Below are 13,982 nucleotides of genomic sequence, written 5' to 3' on the forward strand. Positions count from 1 at the left end.
TACAATACATCCTTTCCTCTCTGGACTGAACCCCAGACTGGGGAAAGATTTTGCATGTTAATTTTGAGGACTGAGGTGAGGGAACATTTCTGGGGTGGTGTGAGGCAGAGCCAGATTAAGATTATTAAAGGCCCTGGATTCCAAATGATTTTGAAGCTCCCACCTGTATGTGATTCAAATTCAATATATCAGAAAATATATACTAACTAGGAGAGATTGGGCTTCTCAGGTGGTGCAAGTGGTAAAGAACCACTTTATGCCAATACAGAAGACACAAGAGACGTGGGCTCAGTCCCTGGGTCAGGAAGATCTCCCGGAGGAGGGCATGGCAATTCATCCCATTATTCTTGCCAGTAGAATCCCACAGACAGAGAGCCTTGTGGGCTACAGTTCATAGGGTCGCGAAGAGTATGACACGACTGAAGCAGTTTAGCACATACAGGGGAGATTAGCATCTTTCATGGATTTTCTGGCTCCAAAATTCTGGGTAAGCTTTTGAAAACTAACTTTTCACATGTATGTGAGTCCCCATTTTGCCAGCGCCTAAGCCTGTACCCCACCTACTGGGGAACCCTCCCCTGGGTTGGGAGCAGCCTGGAGTGGTGCTAAGGCACACAGGTATTCCTAGAGGGCTTAAAGTGTCAGTGTTCATCACCTCAAACTCTGTCTTGGCAAAGCCACATTCTGTTTTTGAAGGACAGGATCAGTGCCACTTCCTGCAAGCTACAAATTCTGACACATTAAATTATGACCCCAGCAAGGGCTCAGGGTCCCAGCAATAATTTCTGCAGACATTCAGTCCTCAGGCAGAGGGTGGGCAAGTATTTGCCTGCCCCTAAATACCACCTCTGCTGACCACATAGAGCCTAAAAGACCCCAGCAAAGTAAAGTGAAAGTCTGATCTTAGCCTTGTGCTGTGCTGTGCTCAGGCACTTCAGTCACGTCCAATTCTTTGAAACCCCATGGACTATAGCCCACCAGGCTCTTCTGTCCGTGGAATTCTCCAGGCAAGAATACTGGAGTGGGTTGCCATGTCCTCCTCCAGGGGATCTTCCTGACCCAAGGATTGAACCCATGTCTCCTGCATTGGCAGGCAGATTCTTTACCTGCTGAACCACCACGGAAGCCCTGATCTAAAGCCTAGCCTCCTGCTAATATGCAAATATTTCGAGAGGAGTCACATCAGGCCTTTGAGATTAGAGTCATGAGTGTCTCTCCCCAAAGGCCTACTGGCTTAGGTAAGAGGCTTATGAAAATGAGGTTCTAGTTTACTAGAGAAGCAGGACTGAGGAGAAAACATAGAAAAACTGCAGCAATGTTCAATTACTCCAGCATTTTCTTGTTATTGTGGCATCTCTGATTTATTTTGGGTTTGTATTACTATCTGTCTCTCCATACTAGACTGTAGACTTCATGAAAGCAGCTGCCTTGCCTGTTAAATGTTTTACCCTCAAACCCCTAGAATAAGACCTGGTATAATGTGGGCAATGATAAATGCTGAATGGAAAATCAGGGAGTGATTCTATTTAATCTTCCCCTTGGATATAACTCTGTCTCCTAGTTTACAAATCAAGTGTCTGCAGTTCAGTGAGTTTAAGCAATTTGTCCAGATTTGTACAATCTTGGACAGATCCAAGACTGGAACCTAGTCTACCAAAACCCATATGCTTTCCAGGACCTGCTGTCACTCCTCCTGATGGACTATAAGATACTAAGATTCATGCACTTACTTCAGGGTAGCTTTGGGTTTGGCATAAAAAATACTTTCTTCCAATCTTATGGGAATACAGCTGTTTACAGCAAGGTTAAATGACTGCACAACATGGAATGACCTTAGCCCCCAAGTCGCATGGCTACTGTGCTTACCTGGCTGTCAGACAGGAACGTTGTGCAAGCCTAGCATTTTGAGGCCTCAGGGAAATCTGCCATTCACTACACAAGGGCCAACATGTGGAAAGACACAAGTCTGCGGCATACTGGCTTAGAGACTGAGACTGAAAAGCATTCAGTCAGAGGTGCCTTGAGGCTAGTCTTTTTCCCAGGATTGAACTGTTACTATCTAAAGCGAAATAATCAAACACATGTGAGCCTTTCCTCCAGGGTGTGTCATGGCTACCATTCAATCCCCTGTCAGCATGGCAACTAGGGTACTGAAAAGAGCAGGTCATGTGATCTCTCCCTCCCATAAGTATGTTTAAGTATTGCATATATTTTTGCTTAATTGTGATTTTTTTTAAATAATCTTAATTAAAATAAGTCAGTATAATCAAGACACAGAAGAAACACACCCTGTGGCCTTCCTCCCACTCCATCCCCCAATTCCTAGAAATGACCAAAAAAAGTTTTCATTCCTTTATCTCTTCCAAAGACTTGACTACAGTTGCACTTTATCCAAGGCAAACTCAGATACAAAATTAAGACTCTTGTTTTGTCATTCATTCTTTGGACTAACAGCAACCCACTTTCACCAGCAAGGAGGCCAGCTCAAATAAGCAACCCTCGGTTCATATGTTTGAGAGCCTGTATCCTTAGAACACTCCTCACACCAAAATTCTCTATTAGTTGAAAGGAGGATGAAGTCCTAAGACAGTCTTTGGTGAGAGTTCTTTTCGGGTGAGATTTTCTAGTTCTGGCAGGATGAGATTTTCGAGAGTGGGGGAAACTTTCTGAATGACTTTCAAGTACATCTGGCAGTCTCTAATTGGCCCATTATTTATGTGTACATAAGTGGGGGCTTTCCAGGCTGAGCAAGGTCATATGGTCATATCTTGCTTCCTCTGAAAGAAAAACTGATGCTCAGCTTTAGAGTACTGCATAGCAACTCATGTTTTAAAAAATAAGGTAAAATCTAGCTTTTTCTTTTTTGCATTCTTAGTGTACCCAGCACCCATTTTAATACATATTTGTCTTTTACATTCTAATATTAAATGTTTTTTTTTTCATATAGTCAGTTTTCAAACTCATGGAGGGGATATTTCAGGATTCTCTATACTGATCATTGTGTATGTTTATTCTTCATCAGGAGAAAGTATCCTCTTGGCCAATGAAAATAGCATGATGCAAAGCTCTAATATATAAGTAGTAAAGTCATATCTGAAAGTTTATCCACTTATAAAGCTTGATATTTGAGTAAAAATTTAATTGGGAGACTGTATTTAAAAAAACTTTCCAACCCCATATTCTGACACGGAACTCGGCATACAAGAGGACTCCATATACGTTGGCTAAGTCCAGAATTGCTACTGTGGCAATGAGGACTCTGGACCTGGAGTTGGGAAACCTGAATTCCAGTCTCTGCTTCGCTACAGGCTGGTTGGATGACCATGCTATGTATTAATGGCCTAGTAGCTAGGAAATGGCCTCCATTATTAGGGACTATAATTCCTACCACCCCTTAAAGCTAGGAGTTAGGATATGACAAAATTTTTACCCATAGAATATTAGAGACTCAGCTACTCCTGGCTGAATCTTAAAATATTACACCTGTGATTCTTCAATTTCTTCCCTAACAGTGAACAGGAGTGAAGATATGCCTGTGACCCAGTTTTTTGAGGGTTTTTTTTTTTTTAGAATTACATATCACTTTTCCCCCAAGTTTATTGAGGAATTATTGAAAAATATGATCATATATATTTAAAGTGTACAATCTGATGATTTGATATATGTACGTACTGTGAAATGGTTATCAAGATAATTAACACCTCCTTCACCAGAGTTAACTATTTTTGTGTGTGCCTGGTGAAAATGTTTAAGACCTACTCTCAGCAACTTCCAAGTATACAACACGTATTATTAACTAGAGGCCCATGACCCAGTTTTGATCATACAGGCAAAGATGATGTTCTAGGGGATGGTGGAAAAACTAGAGGAAAGAAATCTGGGAGTCCCAAATGACTGTGTGGAACAGAACAGTCTTCCTACCTGCCCTGGACTGTTAGCTGAGATAGAAATAAACCTATCAAGTCATTATAGTGTTGGGTTGTTGTTGCAGCAGCTTACTATTCTACTTGGCCTGTGATATCCCACAAAGAAAACTGTTTGCAAAGAGTCTGGGAAATAAAGGGTATACTAAAAGTATGCAGGTTTCCCTTCTATAGGACTTCTCTGCACCTGGATAAATGTTTCCTTTTCTCCTGTATATTGCAACTTGAGGGAAAAAACTGCTGATCTCTTGTATCCTCTTACTGTTTCTGAAAAACACATCTGGAAAATGCTGACTTAGATGACTTCTATTTCCTCTAAATATTGCATAACGCATGGCTAGTGTTAGTAGGAATTCCGAACAGTATCAAATTTTCCAGAATCAAGGATGCCTTTAGTCTCACTAGTTTTGTCAGAGCATGTTATCTCTAGGATAACAGAGGCAACATTATCTCTAGGGACAACAGGCAACATTATAAAATCATAAAGAATATGAATACGTTTTTCAAAAGCTTTAGGGGAAAAAAAGGCTTAGGAGATTTTGATCTCATTGTTCTGTAATCTTTCTTACCTAATCAAATGGAAAGATGACAGAAGTTTTACCCACAGAGGAGTATCTTTTTTGTTGTTGTTTTTGGTTTTACTTTCAAAGGGCTTGAAAAAGGTTTTGCAACCAATTCATTCAGTAGCCTGGGTGACCTGGGAGACTACTGTGTATAAGGGCCTGGAGAAGAGTACTCAGGGCCCATGGGGATCAGTGGGAGGACAGAATGGCCCTGTCCCAGAGCACCTGAGGCCAGCACCTGGGGGACGTCAGCAGTGGTGACTGGGAGTGAAATGGCTCCTCTGGCAGCCGGTCTGTGACAGGTTTGTGGAGAGGGTCTCCCTGAAACCTCCCTTCCTGACTGGGAGGTTTGAGCACTTCGCGTTCTTCCAGTGCCATCAAGTGTGGCCGTTTTTGTAGATTTATAAAATGGCTGAGGTCCAAAAGAATGAGAGAGTTTCAGGCTGTTTCCGTAGTGGGCGACTAGCCACCAGATGGTCGAAAGTATTTAAGGGAATCCAAGCGATGTGTTTGGGCTTCCCAGGTGGCTCAGTGGCAAAGAATCCGCCTGCCAGTGCAAGAGACGCAGGAGACGCGGGTCTGATGCCTGGATCGGGAAGATCCCCTGGAGGACAAAACGGCAACCCACCTCAGTATTCATGCCTGGGAAATCCCATGGACAAGAGGAACTTGGCGGGCTACAGTCCATTGTGTCAGAAAGAGTCAGACACAACTGAGAGACCGAGCATGCATGCATGCAAGCAACGTGTTTTCTGAGGCTAGTAGTCAGAATCCTGAGGATTCCTCTGTCCAAATGGAGCTCTTACATATTCTTATTGAGAAATGTATTAGCGTGATTGACAAGACAATTGGAGAGACGAAAGCAGAGAAGTCCGCTGGAAAATCTATGTGTTCAAAACTGACTGAACATATGTTATAAAAAATGTGAAAATATGCCATTGTAGATTATGCCAGAGTACACTGTCTTTTTGACCTGGTAGATTGACTTGGTAACTTATGCATGTCCAATGTTGTTAATGCAGCAGTGGGTTCCGAGTGCTTAGAAAAACCCCCAATCTGTTGACCCACAAGCTTGAATTGGATCTAAAACAGGTTTTTCCCCCTCCCTTTAGGGAAGGAATCTGCGCAACCTTTCAAGGGTTTCTGAATGCAGGTGGAGGATGTTAGGAGTGGTTTGCCAAGACCCCACTCCCATCATCTTGGTCTGCAGAACTCCCCTGAGGAATCCAGCTGCAGAGCTCCTTTGCTCTGCTCTGCTTCCTCTCCAACTACACTTCACAGCTGGCTGGCCTACCTGTCCTTCTTCCCTGCAGTTTACAAAGCAGCAATCAGAAGGTGGAGAGGGAAGGACTCACCTCCAAGGCTTAAGTAGAAGGAGTGAAAGGATCAGGGACATAGTCAGGGAGGGGCTGGAGAATTCCAGACATGACAAGTCAGATGGTCTTCTAAACCGTGGTTGGAACAGTCAGCTCAGGAAGAGCAACTGACTGCTGGTGTTGCTTCCTAGCTTCATGCACAGTGGCTGTGAGGACCAAAGGAGGCCATGTCTGTCAAGCACCAGGGCCAGCCTTTAATGGCAGTGCCTTTCTGAACCCTATGGCCCAATGGTCTTGGCCAATACCTCCTCCCTGGTGTGTATACATTGCTCCTCTGTGCACAGATGTCCCTCTCTTTCCTCTCCACTTGGAGAAAATACTTGCTCCAGAAGACCCAGCTCGCCCCTTCCCTGACTGCATCAGGAAGAGGAAGTGGCAAGGTTCTGTGCCCCCACAGTATTTGTCACACCATGTCACAATGATCCGTTTCCACATCCATCTCCCCCAACCAGACTGAGAGTTTCCCACTCATCTTCATCCCTCCCTGGTCTCTCCTGGTTGCCAGCTCCTTTCTTAGGATGGGGGTAGCCAGGAAATAGGCACTGAATTAAATGAGTGAATACATACATAATTAAGTAAATATTCTTACGGTCAAAGTGGAACAATGTGGGTTGGGAAATAATGCAAATAGAAGGAAATAAAATTTCCCAAATTGGGGAAGAACTTCGTTTTAGTGTGCAAATAACAAATATTGTATCCAACCAATTTGAAACACACTCTACTGAGACAGATACTTTGTTGTTAGGAAAGGGAGCATGAGAGGGTGAATTCACAATCATAGCTTAACGTTCTGAAAAATTTCAAACACTCTGCTGAACAACTGTGCCTAGGAGCCCCTCTCTGACAGTCTGTCCCTTAGTTTCTTTTTTGGCCACAGTTAAAGGGCTTCTTTGTGAACACACTATTTCTATTTTCTTGAATTCTACAGTGATGTTCCTGAGTCTCATGGGAGACAGCCCCCAGCTGCCTCCTGACCCAATCCATTCCAGGAACAAATCAGACGACCGAAGATTCAGCCAGATCCCTCATCCAGTAAACAGAGAAAATCAAAACACCCTAACAATTCCTAAATTATTGCTTACTAAATCCAAAACTACCTCTAAAACTAAACAACTCCAGAGCTCAGGATGCTGGTTGGTAGCCATGATTGCTCAGCTCTCCACCTACCCTCTGCTCTCTGCTTTGTGGTTGGGGCCATTCACCACCTTTGCCAGCTGCTCCCAAGTCAGCCTCTGACAACAGTGCTGAGGAGCGGAGGCTGGCGGAGGGGAAAGGGCTGTGTTCCTCCTTGGGTGCCTGGGTTTCCTTCAGTATTGCCCTAGCAACTGGCCTCCACCCGGAGAGCCCTAGACAGTTCCAGGACCTGAGGTTTACCATTTTCCCAACACTTCACTCACCAGCCTCATCATACCCTATCCTCCAGCACCAGCTGGCAGTGCCCCTACCCCAGAGCTCTGAATCCAGTTCCCAGGCCTGTCTCCGAGTCCCTAGGGCACCTGTTCCACTGGGCAGTGCTGCCCCCTCAGAGGGCTACCCCTAGCAATGTGGGGCCACCAACCTCTTCCCTGTTTTCCCTGAGACTTTGGGCTGCACTATACTTCATTATTTTTTTGTTTTGCCTTTTTCATTTTCCAATAGCTGAGTAAAAATTCTTTATTTAAATGTATTAAATGTTTTCTGTTATACCCAGTATGGAGTCTCTATCAGACTGGACTCTGACAGTAACTCTAAAGCTAAATAATTTTAAAAATAAATAAATTTTAAAATCAATTAAGTAAAAATAAAGAACAGAAAAAATTTTAATTTATAAAGTTAAGAAATTGACAATTAATAGCTCTGAAGATAACTTAAAACTAAATAGGTGAAAACGTATGACAAAATTTTGAGAAATTTTTAAAAAACTGAAATTAAGTCTAATAAAATTAAATTTACTTGAAAATAAATAATTCAAAAATAAATAACTAAAAACTAAATCATTCAAAAGTAAAACAAAATTACATGTCAAAAGTAAATAAAAATAGATTAAAAAAACTAAAAATAACTCAAAATTACAATAAATGAAGAGAAACTGAAAAATAACTCAGACACTGTCTAAAAATTAATAATTTTAAGTATTAACAAATAATTATCAAAGCTAATTCAAAAATAACTGAAGGTAAGTAACTGATAATGACCTTTAAAAAAAAGTAAGTTTGAAAATAAGATGAAAACTACAAAATCAAATAACTAGAAATCTAAAGAACTAAATGGGCTTCCTAGGTGACTCAGTGGTAAAGAACCGGCCTGTCAATGCAGGAGACACTGGGTTTGATCCCTGCTGGAGAGAAGCATGGCAACCACTCCAGTATTCTTGCCTGGAGAATCCCATGGACAGAGGAGCCTGGCAGACCACAGTCCTGCTGCTGCTGCTGCTAAGTCGCTTCAGTCGTGTCCGACTCTCTGCGACCCCGTAGATGACAGCCCACCAGGCTCCCCCGTCCCTGGGATTCTCCAGGTGAACTCTGCAGTGGGTTGCCATTTCCTTCTCCAATGCATGAAAGTGAAAAGTGAAAGTGAAGTCGCTCAGTCGTGTCCTACTCTTAGCAACGCCGTGGACTGCAGCCTACCAGGCTCCTCCCTCCATGCGATTTCCCAGGCAAGAGTACTGGAGTGGGTGCCATCGCCTTCTCCGGAGCCACAGTCCATGGAGTCGCAAAAGAGTCGGACACAGAGCCACTAAACAACAACTACAACAAAGCACTAAATAGAAATGAAAGAAAAAGAAAGAAAACTGTCCCTCGGGCTGGTCTGCTGTCCCCCGCGTGCCAGTTCGGGTTTCTCGCAGGCTGGGTGAGCCTCCCAGGAGTGCGCCCCGCGTTGAACTGGACCGCTTGCTCCTCAGGCTCGGGGAAGACTGTCCGGTCGCCCCCGAGCAAGACTGCGGATCTGCGGGCTCCCAGGCCCCTGTGCCGCTTCTGCTCCAGTGCGGGCCGGCCTCCGCACCCAAAGCAGCGGCTCCCCGGAATGCAGGCGGGCCGGGGCGCCTCGGGGTCTGGAGTGAGTGTCAGTTCTCAGCCTCAGGTCCCCTTCCTGCGCCCGCACACCCTCTGCTGGAAAACCAGACAGCTTCACCTTGGCTGATGGGGGTCTGTGATCCCCATTTCCCTTTTCCAACTCAGAATAGTTTCACAAAGAAGACGTGTCCACGTGGTGCTCATATCCCTACCTCCCGGTCCTCAGGAAAAAACTGTCTTTTTGCGCTTGCCGATCTTCCTGCTGTCCCTCCTTCCCGCCCTCCTTCCCTCCATCTCTTCCCTGATGACTGCCCATTTCCCATCTCCTTGGCAGCCTCTGCCAAAAGTCACTGCTCTCCCCTCCGTGGAGAAATCAGAGGGAGGAATACACCTTGCCTCTCTTGTCAAAGAACTAGCTAATTAACCAATTAGTCACACACTGTGCACCTGTCCTGTGCCAGGGCTGCTGTCCTTAAAGACACTGCAGAGACAGCCACCCCCACCAAATACGAGCCTACTGTGTGCCTACTAGGATGTCAGCTATTTGTCAAAAGTGAAGTCTCACACAGCTCTAACGACCTTAGCCCCATTTTACAGCTGAGAAGCTGAGATGAGAGAGGAATTATCACTTGGTCTAGTTCCGTTGGCCTGTAATCACTGCACCTGGAATCTACCCCATATTACATACATGGCGCAGGCTCCCAGATCAGGTAAGGGAGGTGAGCATCTGCAGAGAGAGCCCCAGGCTGAGCATCAGCTGAGTTCCAGATCCCTCAGGAATCTGAGTGCAGGAGAGAGTTTTTAGTTCAGGTGAGAATTCAGGGGGAAGGCACTGGGGCAAGGCCCTCTTCTGGGCAGAGGAGAGGGAGTGGAAGGAGCCTGCAGTTGGGATGGGGTGGGGTGAGACACAGTACCTCTGGGAGCAGGCAGCCGGCAGTCCAGAGGCCCCCCAAAACTGTTCTGGGGTCCGGGGTCCTTCCCAGAGCAGGCAGTGGGGGCTGTGCTAGCAACATGGGGAGCAGCGGAGCAGCCTCCAGAAACCCAGGCCAATGCAAGCGCACAGCCTGGTTTAATTCTGGCTCCTGGGAGGTAGTGGGGAGAGCAGAGGAGAGAACCTGGTTCTGCGAGGTGCCTCCCACTGCCGGAGGTAGTGGGGAGAGCAGAGGAGAGAACCTGGTTCTGCGAGGTGCCTTCCACTGCCTTCCTCCTGACGTGACTTTGGGGCATCCACAGGAACCCCCAGAGACACTTCTTTAGGGCAATCATCCAGCCTGGGTGCCTTAGACTAGGGGCAGACAGTGAGGACAGAAGGATGGTGGTCTTGCTGGAAGGTTATTAGGGAGAAGCGGAGCAACTGTGCCCTTGACCACCCCTGTGTGACCCGAAGAGCTGTGTCTCCAGGGGCTGAGGTCTGAGTGACCCAGACAATGCCAGATGCCAAGGGCCCTAGAGGTACCTGCTGGGGGTGGGGCTGGGCCTCAATGCAAGGGCACAGCCTGGTTTAATTCTAGCTCCGGGGAGGCTGGCTGCCCATGTTCCAGTGATAGAACATGGGGGGAAATATGGGAACTGAAAGTCCTGAGGACAAGTTCCAGCCATTCCTCAGGGTAAGCAGCTCCTGGGGTTACATGATGACCTGCTGGGGCTCCTTACCCTTACTCTGCTGCCAGCCCTACAGGATGGGTGAGGGGTGGGGGTTTCACCTGAGCCCAAGGGCCCTCACACACTTGGCCCCGTACTGACTGCATTATTATAGGGTCATCTGGGCCATCCTTGCCTCCAAGTAAGGATTTGCCCGAGCTGATGACCAATCCTCCGAGCAATGTCAAGACCCAGATGCCACCTCCCTGCTGGGGACACGGGCTCCTCGACTCCTGGAACCACAGGTGAGGGTAGGAGCTCCCATTCTAGTCTAGAGCAGGGTTTTCCTAATGTCATAAAATATGTAAAGTCTGCATCTTGACACAGTGTACACACACATGCAGACAGACACACTGACATGTTTCACAGGACATTACCTTCACTGTGATTGACATCCTTTAATAGTTTGTATTGGGTTAATTCATTTTTATTAATGCAGGTCCAGACCCACTGAGTTGATTTTGTGACCTACTAACGGGTTAAAACCCACCGTTAGCAAAACAGCTTTCTAGGGCAAGGCAGAGGGAGAAAGAAAGGAAACCGGAGTTAGAAAGACGTGGTAAGGACACATGGAAGAAAGAACAGAGGAGACAAGGACAGGGTAGAGAAAGGGGTTCGGTGGGAGGTGGCGCAAGGTCACACAGATGCCTGCCGTGACGTCCTTTCCAAACCATCTGCTCCTACACTACATCCTACTCTGTGCGTGGCCTCCACGCTTCATGGGGCCCTGAGCTACTTGGTGGCAGGGACAAAAATCTTTTCACTTCTGAAACCCCCACAGCTCCTTGCAGAGGAATTCTTAGAATCAGGCAAAATCTTAGAGAAGATCTCTTAGTCAAAGCTTCTCATTTTCCAGGGGAAGTAAACTGGCTTGAAAGGGCCAACCAGCCAATCAGTGATTATTTGTAGTAAAGACCTGGGCACAGTCAGGATTTGCTCATGGGGGCGGGGGGTGGGGGGTGGTCACAAGCATCAGTTTTCATCCAAAGTGAAGACAGCAATATCTACTTCAGAGGTTTAGTGGAAAGATTAGCATTATGTATATCCATCAAGAATGGTCCCTGACTCATCAAAGAAACTCAACAAATAGCACCTGCTCATGTTAGTAACCAGAGTGGAAAAGAGTCTCAGAACATCACTGGTCACTTCAGGTAAGCTTTGTCACTAACTTTGGGGGGCTGCCAGCGTCTTCATCCCATCAAAATGGAAATCCTCATAAAGACCTAAGGAAATAACTTTAGAAATGAAAACAGAAAATGTGTGCATTCATACACCAGCAAAAAGACTAGTTCAAACACGCAGGTCTTGGCAAAGATCCATCTTGGTCACACCAACATTTTATGTTGTGGGACTGTTTTTACATGAATGGAATTATTACCCCACTGACTGCACCCAGTACTGGGGGGAAGACATAACGCTCAGAGGCCCTGGGCTACTCCCAGTCTGTGTAACAGAATAAACGCAGAGGGCTTTGCTGAAATGGATCATACAAATGGGAGAGGAGGGCCAGAAAAATTCACAGTAAGAACTTGAGAGCATTCTCTTCTTCCACAGACAATCTTCAAAACTCATAGCGTGTAAATATAAACATTTTGAAGAATTTAGTTGTAGTGCTTAAAGTTTAGAACACTGGATTGTTATTATGCATTTTAAAAGTTAAATGAACTTATTGAAAGTGAGTTCAGAGGAGAGTTTAAGTTATACTATTCAGATAACACATTTTTTATTCTTCTACTTCTTAGCTGTATAATTTGGGGCAAGTTCCTTTACCTCTCTATTCCTCTCTTATCTAATTTATAAAATGGGAACTAAATATGGAACTTATTTCATGAGGTAAATGTAATGATAAGCCAAATACCTATAAAATTTCAACATGCCTCTGGTAGGCTATAAACCTGTAATAATGTTTTACAGTTTAAAAAAAAAAAAAGAACTCTTTCAGTAAATTTCAGATGTTGATAAACTTCAACAGCAATTATTTTGTTCTAAATGTCTCTTTTCCCTCTGTCCACTAGATGGCAGAATGGAACCACTCTGGATCCTGCTGGTTGAGCGGCAGCTCTTCCTGCACAGATTTTAAATGGTTAAACTGTATTTTTGTATTTTGTTTTGGTTCCAAATTTTTCTTTTGTCTAATGAGAAAGAGAGATAAGCATTGTATATACAAAATTTAGGGCAATTTCTAGTGTATCAACAGAGTCATTGGAGAAGGAAATGGCAACCCAATATTCTTGCCTGGAGAATTCCACTGACAGAGGAGCCAGGCAGGCTACAGTCCATAGGATCGCAGAGTCAGACACGACTGGGCAACTGAACAACAACGAGTTATTTTTGATGGGCAAGAGGCGTGGGGGGGGGGGGGAGGGGGGGGACGGTGGCTAGAGCTGCATTAAAGAAGCCCCAGAACTTTCTCCCCTGCCTTTGAAGTACTGGATAGTACCCTTGCGCTAAGTTGAATGTAAGCCCCTGAGCCAAGTGCTGTGCTAGGAGCTCCACCTCACTGAACCCCCGCAGGGAGACTGCAAGGTGTAAACTCCATTTGTGAAATTGGGAACGCAAACTGGGCTCTGTAACAACCTAGATGGGAGGGAAGATCAAGAGGAAGGGACATATGTACACCTCTGGCTGATTCATATTGATGTTTGGCAGAAAACAACACAATTCTGTAAGTAATTATCCCTCAATTAAAAAATTAATTAAAAAAATTTTTAAAGATTAAGAATTTAAGACACATTGAGATTAGGTAACTTGTTCAAAGGAGCAGAGCTGGGCTTAGATTTCAGGAAAGGAGGGTTCTCGGGACTAGCATAGGTTACTAGGCTGGATCAGGACCTTTTGCAGAGTTTTGCTGTGTGTACCAGAGTTTACACCTATACATTTAGACCAGTAAATCTCTGAAGTGTGTATTTCCTTTTCAAACCAGTCTAGAACCAAGAGAAATCAGAGTTACTAATAATCACTGAGAGGGGATTGGTACTGTTCTCATAAAAATCAAAAGTACCTTCCAGTGAGCTAAGATAATCAATCATCAACATGAACTTTCAAAATATACTTCTTTTAAAGATAAAAATAAAATTTACTCACGCCAGAAATTTCTTTTTGCATGTTTCATGTAGAAACTGATTTCAGACTAAAAGAAAAAAAATCAGCACTCAGATTGAAGCCTGTTTTATTTTACACACACACACTTGGGTAAGCAAATACTATAGGAATAAGGCCACCATGCCATAAAACATTATACCCATGTACTTAAATGTATATGAAAGTATGTACTTCAGCTTTTCTTGCCCTCATACGTTCTGAAGACATTTTGCAGTCCTGGCTCACCTGGTCCTGGCACCCTCTCCCTCCTCTCAGCCCACCTGCTGTGTTCCCCGAAGGCCTTGATTCTAGGCCCATCTAAGTTGAGATGGCTCCGTTAATACTGAACTAAGCAATACCAGTGGGTCCACCATTCTCTATTCTTCCCTATGTGCACCAAAAGAG

The sequence above is a fragment of the Capra hircus genome, chromosome 1, assembly GCF_001704415.2.
Source record: "Capra hircus breed San Clemente chromosome 1, ASM170441v1, whole genome shotgun sequence".
Classification (NCBI taxonomy): domain Eukaryota; kingdom Metazoa; phylum Chordata; class Mammalia; order Artiodactyla; family Bovidae; genus Capra; species Capra hircus.